Genomic DNA, 13,245 nt, shown 5'->3' with positions numbered 1-13,245 from the left:
CCGCCGCTTGTGAGGTCCAATTATGAACTACTAATCAGTTAGACTGTTTAATTAGTCATTGTTTAGATACAAAAAGTTTATGTTCCAAAATTTTACATTCTCAATGACTGTAAACTTTACATCAAATGTTTGGACACATGTAAAAATTTGCTAATGATGAATTAATTAGGTTTAATAAATTCGTCTCGCAGTTTACAGGCGGAATCTATAATTTGTTTTGTTATTAGTCTACGTTTAATACTTCAAATGTATATCCGTATACTTCAAAAACTTTATACCCCTGGAATCAAAATTTTACATTCAAAACTTTACAAAGGCTTAGTTCCAAAATTCCAAAAAGTGGTCAAATTTCAAAAAATTGGAATTTTGGTTGCATCTAAATAAAGATTTAGTTATTTTTTAATTATATTTAATGTTTAATATATATGATCGAAGATTCTATGTGATGATACTGCAAAAATTTTTGAGACATAAATACCGCGACTTGTCCTTTTCCAAATAAAAATGTCCGGTGGCCGGAATCCATCACGTCATCCATCCTCGCTGTCGCCGCGGTATCCGATGTCTCGTGTCTCGTGCCTCGTGCCTCGTGCCTCGTGCCTCGAGTACAGTTTTGAAGCATTCGACGAGGGCGAAACACGTACAAAAATCGGATTCTCGCAGCACGCGAGGCGAGGCGAGATCTCTGCAGCTCCAGGACCAGAGCGGCACACTTTACAGCGGAGCTGGGCCATGCTGTTCAGCAGTGGGACCGTGGACGACTCTCGTCTTCTCCACAAAGAAATTTGGGCGCTTTTTTTATTTTTTATTTTTCAAAAAAAAATTACAGAAATATATTTTTGGATTTAAGTTATACAGATCTATACCCCTACCGCCCGGCAGAGGGGCGGCAGGGGGCCTACCGCCCGGCAGGTGGACGGTAGGGACCTATATGTAAATAAAAATAAAAATTTTTTGCGCAGAGGTTCTTGGAGGGAGCCTGCCCCCCTGCCGGGCGGCAGGCCCCCTGCCGCCCCACCTCCTCAAATATAAAACGCCAACCCTTCCCTCTGCGCCCTCATTTTCTGCCCACGAGATCCAGAGATGGGAGAGGGAGAGAGGAGGGGTGAGGGAGGTAAAAAAACCGGCGAAGCCCTGCAGGATTTTTGATCCGAACCGCAGGTAACCAATATTTCTCCATGTACTCATTGACCCTTCTGCAAAAATGCACTCCTGGATCATTAAGTAAGGGAGCGGCTGATGTGTATCGCTCCCGAAAATACCTTATGCATCCATACATGATGAACTCAACAATGCCAACAAGAGGAAATCCACGAACACGACGCATTACCATATTGTAACATTCAGCATGGTTGGTCGTCTCGATCCCATAACGTCTCTCATCTGTGTCATACAGAAGTGACCACTTCTCTTTAGGTGTACCATCAATCCACTGTGAAAATGGCTTAGCATGTTCAACTAATGAATCTGTAGAACGTCTCCTGCTGGATGATGATGCCTGGCTCTTAAGCAATTCAGCACTCATGTCATCAATTATAACCCACAAAGCATCAAACTTCCTCTGCTGATTCTGAGTGCACAATCGCTTGAACAAATTCATCAGATCCTTATTCTTGAACCGCTCATAAAAGTTAGCAGCCATATGCCTCACACACCACCTATTGACAACATCTGGCCATATAGGAGGTGAAAATTGACTACCTTCTTGGAGCTGCCTTATAGCTGCAAGTAGACCTGCATGTCTATCACTGATAAGGCAAACATTAGGCCTTCCAGCAACAACGTGAATCTTCAGACGTTCAAGAAACCAGTACTAGCTTTCTGTGTTCTCATTCTCAACAAAGGCAAAGGCGATGGGAACTATCTGCTTGTTGCAATCAATTCCGATTGCCGTCAATATTGTTTTCTTATATTTCCCTGTCAGGAAAGTGCCGTCAATACACAGAACAGGAAGGCAGTAAATGAATGCCCTCACACATGCTCCAATGTAGAAGAAAGCTCGCAGCAGAATGCTTGGCCCCCCTGACAAGCACGGTACACTGTATGTATCAAAAGCACTTCCAGGATTTCTTTGCACAATTGCTTCAAGCATACGAGGTAGGTTGTCATATGATGCTTCATAAGTGCCAAACCTCATCTTAAATACTTTTTGTTTAGCCCGCCAAGCCTTTTGCATAGCTGATCACATACTGGAAATTCTGTTCAATGTCCCTAATTATCAATGCAGGCTCATAATCCATTTTGTCAAGAATCACCCCATACATCTTCTTAGCCACGAAAGTTGATGTGATATTACGATGATGTCCCACTACACCTGTCATTCTACAAATATGTGGTGTAACAATTGAACATTCCCAGTGTGTCTTAAACTTTCCCTTGTATGCATGCACTCGCCATGTACAGTCTCTATCTGCACACCTCACCTCGTATTCTTTGCTGCTAGACTTCAGTACTCTGAATTCCTTCCACAGAGATACAGCCCAGAGCTTCACAGCATCATTCACATCCTCAATGGTACGATACTTTGCCCCTTGTATGACCTCATTCACTCTGTATTCAAACTCCGGACATCTAATATCTTGTACCACTGGATTACCAAAACCCTCTTTACGCCATTCACCTAGCACTGGGAAGCGCTCATCGTCCTCATCGTCCGATGAGTCCCCACATTGCTCTATTATTTGTGCATCATGGTCTTCTTTCTCCATATCCTCCACAATTCCAGGTATCTGCTCGCCTTCATCTGCTAAACCTTGTGGTTCTGATTCTGGTTCTGGAGCTTGCACGTTCTCTTCTTCTTTATCCTCTTCCATCTCTTCATTGCAGTCAGATGTTGTGTGTGTTGACCCTTCACCTAAATCACCGGTCTTCTGGTGATTCTGAATTACCATTGCGAGAGGCCACCCACTTTCAAGAGCTGCGTGCATGTAATGTTGCCATTCTTCCGTACTATTTATATGCGTCAACTCCCAGAAATCCCCATTAGCTTCCCAGGAAGTCAAGGTATGAACCGTAAGCAAATGGGTCTTTGAATTCACATTGAACATCTTGTGAAGACATTTCCGTATGGACTCAAAACTCCTCTCTAGGGGTTTGTCTAGACTGCACTGTCTTCTTTCCAATGCTGATAGATTTACTCCATAGGAATCATGAGTAATTCTATAGAAGTCACCGTAATGAACTTGAAATGCCACTTTGCTCGACATATCTGGAAGTGCAAAGACTTCATTTTAATTAATCTAATATCTACAAATATACTATGCCTTCAATTATAACCACTAATCCGAACCCTAAGTGCTTACAATAATAAAAAATACTAATCATAAAATTAAATATAAAAAAAATCTGGAATGACAAAGTTGAGAAATATTGGTTACCTGCGGTTCGGATCAAAAATCCTGCAGGGTTTCGCCGGTTTTTTTACCTCCCTCACCCCTCCTCTCTCCCTCTCCCCTCTCTAGATCTCGTGGGCAGAAAATGAGGGCGCAGAGGGAAGGGTTGGAGTTTTATATTTGAGGAGGGAGCCTACCGCCCCCCTGCCGGGCGGCAGGCTCCCTCCAAGGACCTCTGCGCAAAAAAAATTATTTTTATTTACATATAGGTCTCTACCGCCCACCTGCTGGGCGGTAGGCCCCCTGCCGCCCCCTCCCGGGCGGTAGGGGTATAGATCTGTAAAACCTAAATCCAAAAATATATTTCTGTAAATTTTTTTTTTGAAAAATGTAAAAATAAAAAAGGCGCGAAATTTGGGGCCATAGATTTGGGTCTTCAGCTGGTGGTAATTCGGCCCAATAGAGAAAGTTGTGGTTGGAAAGACAGCCCGGTCCGTAATCCTCCTATAACTGGGCCATGAAATCAGTTTTTACCCTCTTTGCAAGCAGGCCCAGGAGATCGACTGCTGGCCCTGTATTTATGTGCACGCGGGCCGCGGCACGCCCTCTCTAAATTCTAACCCCGCAAAAATACTCCCTCCATCCTTAAAAAAATGAACAGGTATTTATTTTATAATATAAATTTTAATAATATTTTGTATAAATTTGATCAAATATGAAACCGTTTAACTCCTCTTGTAGTGAGAGTTGCATTTTTTATGCCGAAAAAACATATGCTATGCCTGCAAGTTTCACGTTGATGAGCTGCTATGGACGTGCGCAGAGGAGAGTGCCAGAATGTACCGCCAGGGCTATGCACCGCCCGCGCCGCAAAATACGGATCCATTGCCTCTAAAAAAATTAAATGGCGGGAGGATGATTTCAGCCCACAAGCTTATTGGGCAGCAAAAGTAACTTTTGCTGCATTGATGGAAGATGTTGTCACACCCTAAAATATTTAATTTTAGGATGTGAATATCTTTTAGAATGTGTTTAGCCATCTTTAGGTTTTCCGGAGTATTTTTCCAGATTTTTCTGACAATTATTCTCATTTTTCTCTAGAGCTAAATCCATGTGATGGACACGTGATTCAAATATTTTATTTGGACTTCTCGTGTAAAAAAAAACTATCTCCTGGATCTTTTCTTGAAATTCTTGGAACTTTCCAGAATATATTTTTCACGGATTAAAATATTTATCTAGATTTTTTTAGATTTATTTTAAGCCAAAAAAATATATTTTGAGCGATCGAAATTCTTTCTCTTTTCTTCCTAGATTAGAGGAAACTTGTTTTTCCCAAATTGAGTGTTCCGATTCTCTAATCTTTCACCTCAATCAAATTATGCTTGAATCGATGTGGCGTGGTTCGTTTTCAGTGTTTTTCTGAACAACACTCCGGTGTCGATCTCTCTCGTTTCGTGTTCTCGAATAGCCCGTTCATCTCTGACCGGAACCGTCACTCTAAAACCGTAGACCAAATCTATCTCCCTTAGTCGTGCAGCCTGTCGGGATCGAGCGCCACCAGCTGTAGGCTGTCCTATTCGCCGACTCCTTCACCAGCCCGCCAAATCCACGACTTCCCCGAGTGTCACCGCGACGTGCTGCAGCCCCGCCTTTGGTCGCCGCCGCGTTCGATTCATGGTTGAGAAGCTTCATACTTACCAGAGAACAGAACAATCGCCACTTCCTGCCAAAGTCCAGCCGAATCCGTGCCGCCAACGTGGGTAGCACATTCACGTGTTTACCATGCTCTCCTCTCCCAATTCCCTCTTTGTTTCTGCAGCCGAAACCTTTTTGCCTTCCTATTTTATCTTTTCTCTCTAACCCATGGGCCTGTGCTAGCCATCCTCCGTCTCCTTTATTTATCGTGCACAAACTGGACTCGAACCAAAGCCCAAGCGCTGCACGCCAGGTTCTGCGTGTGTGCACCACGCAAGGCGGAGCCCCTAGCCCTAAAACGTATAGGGCGCTAGGCCTCCCCGTCGCCGCCTCCTGCCTACCTCGCCCTTCTGTCGCGCAGTCGAGCACGTCGTCGCCAGGGAGCCACGCGCCCGGCCCCCTGCAGATCGCCCCGCTGCTGCCCAGGAGCGCCGTCGTCGCGTGCCTCAGCCAGGCCACGTTTCCGGCTGCTTCCTTGTCCTGGCCGCACATGCACATGCTGCTGCGCCCTTTGGTCTCGCTTGGAGGATGATCAGAAATTCAGAATCGCCACCATCGATCGAAATCGGCCAGCTCACTCGTTCCCGGCCAAGCAGTGAGTACCTCCACAGATTTCCCTTGACCTCCGTCCTCTATCTTTCTTTGCTCACCTCGTCTGGTGCCCTCCCTGCACCCCGAGCATCATCACCAAAAGCCACGGTTATGCATGTGCAGATTGCCGCCGATGCAAGATGCAGAACGTCGCCTGCTGCCGCCATGCCCATCTGCACCCTGCCTCACGTGGAAAGAAAGAAGGCTGAGGCCTTGGTCGTCGCCCCCTCTGCTCGTGTCCCCTGCGCGCTGCCGTCGCTCAGAAGCAAGTCATCGCCGGCCACCGCTGCAGCAGCTCGTCGGAAAGCAATGCCGCCTGCCGTCAGTTGCCCGATTCGCCGTGACCGTAGCATGGATCACAAATCCAGGGCCACCACGTCGATCACTGCATCAAGCCGAATCTGTTTTGCCGGTCTTCGTCGCCCCTTCTTCGCCGGACGCCGCCATCCATGGTGCTGCCGCTGCTAATCCGCTCCATCGTGACCTCTCCTCCAACTCGTGTTTTTCTCGGTAGCATCTCGGTGAGAATCTCTACAAATCTTGTTTAGTTTAGTAGCGTTGTTTTACCGTAGTTCTGGTTTTAGAATAAATTTAAAATTAATTTAATTAATAATCTCTCATCTAGTTTTTTTTTATTAAAAACTAATTAGATGTTTACTCCGATTTTTATAATTAATGATAATGATAATTTAATTAATGACAACTTAAATATGTTATTAATTTGCTTAGTTCAACCAAATTCTAAAATTACGCGTTTAGATGCTCTCACAAGTTTCTCTTTAATTAATTGTTTAATTAGTAAATGGTACATAGATAATTGAATAAAATTGGACTAAGTTCTACCTTGCTTTGCAAATAAGAACATGATATGAGTTACTTAGAACTAAAGATATTTTCTTTTAAAATATCTTTTGCATATGGTTTCTAATTAAAAATAAAAGAAGTTAATTGTTTTTTGTTTCTTTATAACACAAATCTTCCGATAGCCGTTTCTTTTCAACCGTAGCTCCGTTTTTCGTGTTTCTTGCATTCTTGTAATCGTAGCCGCGAGTCATATCTTTTAGTGCGTTCTTTTAAGCCTTTCTTTTGTTTTGGTTTATTGTTCTTAGTTGTACTTGTTGTTTGCTTTGTATGGTTGCCCGATGTTTGCTTCGAGTAGAAGGATCATTGTTTGAAGCTTGAAGAATCAATACTCCTAAGTGAGCAAGAGCTGAAGAGCAGCGAAGAACAGTAAGAGTAGCTTTTCATTGGTGAAAGGCAAGTGACTCTAACCATACTTCTATCTATACTTTATTTACAAGAATACTTTGTTTAATTAGAACATGGAGAACCAAAAAAAAAAACAGTACAACCACAATACTATATGGCTCTGGTCTTGGCTAATTAATTAGAAACTCTAGCTTGTGACAGTCTTACCGAAAGGGCAAGAGGGGATGCATCGATGGGGTATGTGGCAGCACCGCCCAAATTAATCCGGCTCAAGTGCGCTAACCATCACCCTAAAGGTAATCCCGGCTAACACGCACTTCAAACGGAGTAATCTGGCAGGGCTGTCGGGTAAAGTCCCGAAGAATCCACCTGAGCGTCGATCGAACCCAAAGCTTACATACAACCCACACGAAGGTGAGTCCAGAGAGTACAACCTTTCACAATTATATTACATTACCGAGTCTTAACTTAATTATTACAAACCAAGTTCGAAATCTCAGAAAGGTACTTGAAGTTCAAATTGAAAGTAGTTCAGAATTCAACTGCAGCGGAAATAAAGCGAGTTCTAAATGACGATACAAGATGTCATGATGAAGCCCGTACATGACATCACTCGGCGTTGTCATCGTTGGGCGGAGTCGAATCCCACTCCACCGACCAACCAGGGGGTAAGGTACACGACCAAGTCAAGCTACCTATTTGATCTTCAAACATATCATCTGAAACAAAGTTGAGCCACAAGCAAGGCTGAGTATACACTCAGCAAGGCTTACCCGTCTAGGATATACTTAGCCCTCTAACTAGACATGCAAGGCGTTTGGCTTGGGGTTTTGTTTTTGCAGAAAAGCAATAAAGAGTAAGTCCTTATTTTCAGATTTTAGCTTTCAAGTTCTAGTTCGATTAACCATTCTACATTAGCATCTATCCAATAGCATACATGGTGAAAAATAATTATTTTTCATCATTCAACCATATTTCTCATAATCAATGTTCCACTTCTTACTCTATGTGGCAAAAGGGTTAAGCAGTCCCAATATCCATCGAATCGAATTTGTTAACCTGGCCAGGCAGACCTAAGCACACGCATGGGAACCCAGTCCCCACGCAATATTTCCCCTTTCTTTCCGGCTCGTGGATTAGGGTCACCCCCTTCGACTACAAGAGCTACACGCCACGGTCGACGCCGGGTCGTGACCACGCTTGCACCCGTATGTGGCCGCATGAGAAACAACGTTCAAAGAGGGTGAGGAAAAAGTTCACTCCCCGGGCCGATCAGGTACTTAAGCTTACCGATTACCATATTTCTCGGCATGTGGTTAGTACGTTCAAACGCTTAACCACCACTACCACACACCGCGGCCTTATCCATTTTCACTAAACAGACGGGGTATCACAAGTACAACAACCCCGCCCGTAAAACTTATATTGCAGTGTGTAGTAAACATCCAACTCCTATAATTCTCGCGAGTGACAGGAAATCACTCGACTTCTACCAAACCATTAGCATAGCCAACTAGCGACCTATACATGCTAGTATTCAAACATAGGTACTTAAGGTTATGCAACTAGGGTTCCAAGTAATTCATATAAACTTAAATGCACAAGTAGATAGGAATAACAATAAGTTGCATAAATTTAAAAATAGACGGGACATGCTCCGGGGCTTGCCTTCCTGAGCGGAGCTAGCCTTGGGCTCTTCTGAACTTTGGTTCAGGTCTTCAGTAATTTCAGTTAGATTAACTTGAGCTTCACGCTGCTCACTCTCGGACTCCGGCACCAGCTCGTACGTACCGTCAGCGAGAGTAGTCAAATCTACATGAATGCATATGCGTGAGTTGTGGTGATGGTAACAAACTTAATTTAATTCACTATAGAGTTGTAAAATATTTTCTTTACATATCCTTGGGCAATCATTTTTAGAGTATTATCTAGATTAACTATTTCTTATTAAGTAAGTGAGGGTTTTGTTATTTTTAGAAAGGTTATTTTCAAGTGCAAGCATGGAATATTCCAAACAGCTGATAGGTATAGCTTATGAAGATGAAATCTTTATGGAGAGTCAATTACTTAAGTACAAACCTGCCATAAAATTTTCATCTATTTTCATTGAGAATATTAGTTATTAAAAATACATTAAACAGCTACTTCTAGGATTAAGATTCATTTATACAGAACAAAACCTACAAGTAAAGATGCTACAATTTTTACTGAGTTCTCCTCAACTTATGGTAAGTCTACTGTAAAAATTTAAGATTTAACTAAGCATTACACAAGGCATGAAAAATAGCACAATGTATAGCTGCACGGATCAAAACTAAATTCCACAGACTGTTATACCAAGATTTTGAGCCGTAAAATTTAAAAAAATGGTTCCCAACTTAAGTAAATACTTTAGTAAAAATATTAGATTCTTCCGGGCACAGGAACTATTTTTCATAATTTAGTACATTTCTTCCCACCATAAATTATTTGGACCAGTTTGACTTAACTAAAAATTTTTAAACTTTTTCTGAAGAATACATGCATCTATATAGAGCAACTGCAAAAGTTTCAGCTCATGAATCATATCAAAACAACTTGGATAAATAAAACTATTCAACCTAGGCATAAAGCAATACCTAAGTAAACCTGTAGCTAGGCATGATAAATGACTACGAAACTTTTACACAAGGCTTTGAATCTAAAATGTAACATACTGACCAAAAGTTGCCAACAGATCATGCATGTAACTTGAGATCTAATAAAAGCTATATTTTCTTTGTATTTTAAATAAAGCAAAAACTATTGAGAAAATGAAAAAGTGCATGTAACAAAAGTTGTAGATCTCTTTGCAAATATTCTAGAAAAGTTCATTTTGAATTTTTATGATTTTTATAAGATTTTTAAACGAATTTACAAGTTCGCTGTTTTTGAAAACAAAAAGAAAAGAAAACGAGATCTTGCATCTAGGCCCCTGGAAAGATTTGGGGGCTCGCACATACGCCCCTAGCCGGAGCCAGGAACAGAGGAGGCGGCGGCGGGCTGGTTCCCGGCGAGGGAGCTCGCCGGCGGTGGGGCTAGGTGGGGGAAAGGCAAGAGGGAGGCGAGTTCTACCCCTGGGCGGCTCGGGTTGGTCTCGGGGTGGCCGGAGGCGGCTCGCCGGCGTAGCAGTAGGGGCGGCGGCGGGTGTCAACGGCGGCGGCGGCGCTCCGGTGCGGGAGGGAGGGTGAGAACCGGCCGGGGAGGTCCACTGGACCATGAGGAAACTCTTTTGGGTGTCGATTTGGGTTGAGGAGGGGCGGAGGAGGGGGCTCCGCGGCGACCTATGGAGGAACGGCAGCCATGGCGCCGGCGGGGGTGTTCTGGACGGCGGGAAGGAGCTCGGGTGGCCTTCTGGTGCGTGAGAGGGAAGAGGGGAGGGGTGATGGTGTTGCTGGGAGAAAAAGAAGGGGGGAAAGAGCTCGGGCAGGGGAGGAACGCGGGTGGCGGCCGGTCAGCGGACGGCGGCGAGCTCTGGCGCGCACAGGGGGGTTCTAGGCCGTTTAAAGCGAGCCAAGGGAGGAGGGTTGGGTGTCGGTGGCGCACGGCATTAATGGCCGGCCGCGGTCAGCGGCTCAGGCAGTTGCATGGCTGGCTCGTTGGGCACCACGGTGGCGTCGCGGTGCGTCGTCGAGCGCTCGTCGGGTGTGGCGTGCTTGTCGATGGAGCAGGAGGTCATCAGCCCGGCAGGCTCAACGGGACGGGGGAGGGGGAAAGTCAGCGGGCGGGCGTGCAGGCGAGGCACTCATGGCCGGGCAGCGAGCACGGCGGTGTAGCGGTGCAGCGAGCTCCAGTGCCCTGCCGCGCGCAGGGAGGAGGAAAGGGGGAGACAAAAAGAGAGTAGAGAGAGAAAGAGAGAGGTCAACGTTTTGACTCATAATTTTCTCAAAATTTTCCAAGGAAACTCAAAAAATTTTGAACACAAAAGTTGTTCAAAATTCAAATTCCTACAACTTTCCTTTCAGGCCAAACTTCGTTTGAGCAATGATTTAAAAGTTAAAAATTCGAATTCAAGTTTAAATGAAAACCCCCTAAACCTACTGTTTTTCGAGGTTTGCTCCAAATTTCATGTTGTAACTTGAAAAACTTTGAATACAAAAGTTGCTTGTCTTGCAAAACTCCACAACTTTTATTTTGGGCAAAAGTTCATTTGAGCGAAGGTGTGAGATTTGACTTTTCGGTCTATTTGAACGGATCCCTGACTTTTAAGTAATTGCAAATTTGGAGGTTTAACGTGTCATTTTATGTTAATTGCATGTTTAAACAATACTAAACACCGGAGGTGTTACAGGGTATAGCCCGGTCCTCTTGGGGTAGCGGCCTTTGCTAAGGAGCTGACCATTAGGGAGGGTTATGCTCTGCTTTGGTTTGAAACCTTAGCGGATTGTCATTTGTTAGGGAATCTTTGTAAAGACCTCGTAGCGTTCCTATGCAATCGCACCTCAAAAGTGTGGTATTATGTCTAGCTAGCACATGCGTGGTTGGGTTCAAAGTTCTTCGGAACTTTTACGCGAATTGCGGTGAAAGTGTACAACCTCTGCAGAGTTAAAACTAACCGGTTAGCCGTGCTTAAGGTCAAAAGCGGCTTGGACCCTCACATGATTAATAAACTTAAAGATGGATATAAATCACATTCTGGTTATTTCTTGTGGCCTTGCTGAGTACCAACCATAAGTGTACTCACCCTTACTTACTGCTGCTCAGAAGGAGAAGGTGTATAAAGATTTTGAAGATGATGCTGAGTTCTAGGCGTACGCAACCCCCAGTCGATTGCCTGTGAAGTTTGAAGCCATTGTTTTCAGGATAAGCTGTATAACTCTGATAGTCTTTTAATTGTTTTATTGTTTTAGTTCTCTTTTACGTGATACTGTTACTGATTATTTACTTATAATGTCTCTATATATATGAAATTTGATCCTGGCATACATATAGCTATGCATTTGGTTTTATCCTTAAAACCGGGTGTGACAGATGTTGTCATGTACCCATATCTACCATTCTGCTTGCTGTGCAAGTTAGGTGGTAGGCTGTCATATGCTATTTCTACCGATCTTTTTATTTCTTTTCTATTTTTTGCGATGTAAATGCATTTTTCTATGTGTAACTAACTTATTCGCAATGCCAAATCATTTGTTCGTTTTGTAGATTAAATTGTTCAGTGATGTTGATTTATTTATACGCAATATTCATCTTTCATTATTTATCCTATAAAAATTATTTGTTCGTTTTGTAGACTAAATTGTTCAGTGATGTTGATTTATTTATACGCGATATTCATCTTTCATTATTTATCCTATACAGCTAAATGTTCGTGATATGTAATATTTTGTTCGTCGTACATTATTATTTATATTCCTCATGTTTAACTTTTTTGTTCGTCGAAAATAATTATTTGTCATGTTAAAATATTTGTTCCTAGTAGCGACAATTTATTATTAAGTATTATAACTTTTTTTCAAATATCATGCAAATATAGGCAAGTGTGGTTTGTTTTGAAGATTTTGTCATAAGAAACATAATGATGCAATCCAAATTTAATTTGGATACTCAGTTTAATATTTATTGTCTTTTTTAGTTTTGAATTTACATGCATGCGGGTGATGCCATCATCTATGTACTCTTTTGCATGCATAGAATCTTTTTTTAGATGAAAACCTTAATCACACATTAGTAGGTCCAATGCACGGTCCAAGAAATCTGCACTCTACATAAAAATTTCATCGCTTGAGATGATGGTTGGCGTACCCATCGCTGAAGTGATATATAATGGCTCCCGGAGTACCTATGGCTCCCGGCAGGTACTCCCTCAGTCTTAAAACTAATAATAATATGACACTCATTCTCCAAGAAGTTAAACTGTGGCTCTGTTTAGTTCCCAAAAAAATTCTACAGTATCTGTCACATCGAATCTTCGAACATATGCATGGAGCATTAAATGCAGTTGATAAAAATAATTAATTACATAGTTCAACTGTAAATGACGAGATGAATTTTTTAAATCTAATTAGTCCATAATTAGATATTAATTATCAAATAACAACGAAAGTGCTACAATGTCCAAATCCAAAAAATTTCATGAACTAAACACAGCCTGCTGTTTTACGCTCTTTTGATCTTTTCGGACCGAGGGAGTAGCCGTTGAAGTACGAGACACTCGTGTCGTCGGCTACTCTTTGACGTTGTCCTGCTACTGCTCTGCTACTACGCGGGAGAGGGCACCCCGCACCCTTGCAGAAAGCGGCCAAGCGGCCGATGCCTCTGCGGCCTCCAGGATTCCGCTGCCCGCGATCTGCCGTACCACCGCCGCGCATGTGACTCCCTGTGCCGTCGTCCCCCGTATCTCAAAAAGAAAAGGGAAAATTCGTGCCGTCACCTGCAGAACGCCTCATCGTGACGC

The 13,245-nt window shown here is 43.1% G+C and overlaps 1 long non-coding RNA gene across 1 annotated transcript; it reads left to right on the top strand.

The window, feature by feature from the left end:
• Window positions 1–5,284: 5,284 nt before the first annotated feature.
• Window positions 5,285–7,059, top strand: LOC120654213. The gene is made up of 3 exons (XR_005667024.1): window positions 5,285–5,625; window positions 5,745–6,142; window positions 6,781–7,059. It is a non-coding gene; the product is annotated as an uncharacterized LOC120654213 (long non-coding RNA).
• Window positions 7,060–13,245: the final 6,186 nt, after the last annotated feature.

Source organism: Panicum virgatum, chromosome 1N (assembly GCF_016808335.1).
Source record: "Panicum virgatum strain AP13 chromosome 1N, P.virgatum_v5, whole genome shotgun sequence".
In the NCBI taxonomy this organism is placed as follows: Eukaryota; Viridiplantae; Streptophyta; class Magnoliopsida; order Poales; family Poaceae; genus Panicum; species Panicum virgatum.
The sequence above is the reverse complement of the archived record's forward strand: the minus strand, read 5'-3'. Positions and strand labels throughout refer to the sequence as shown.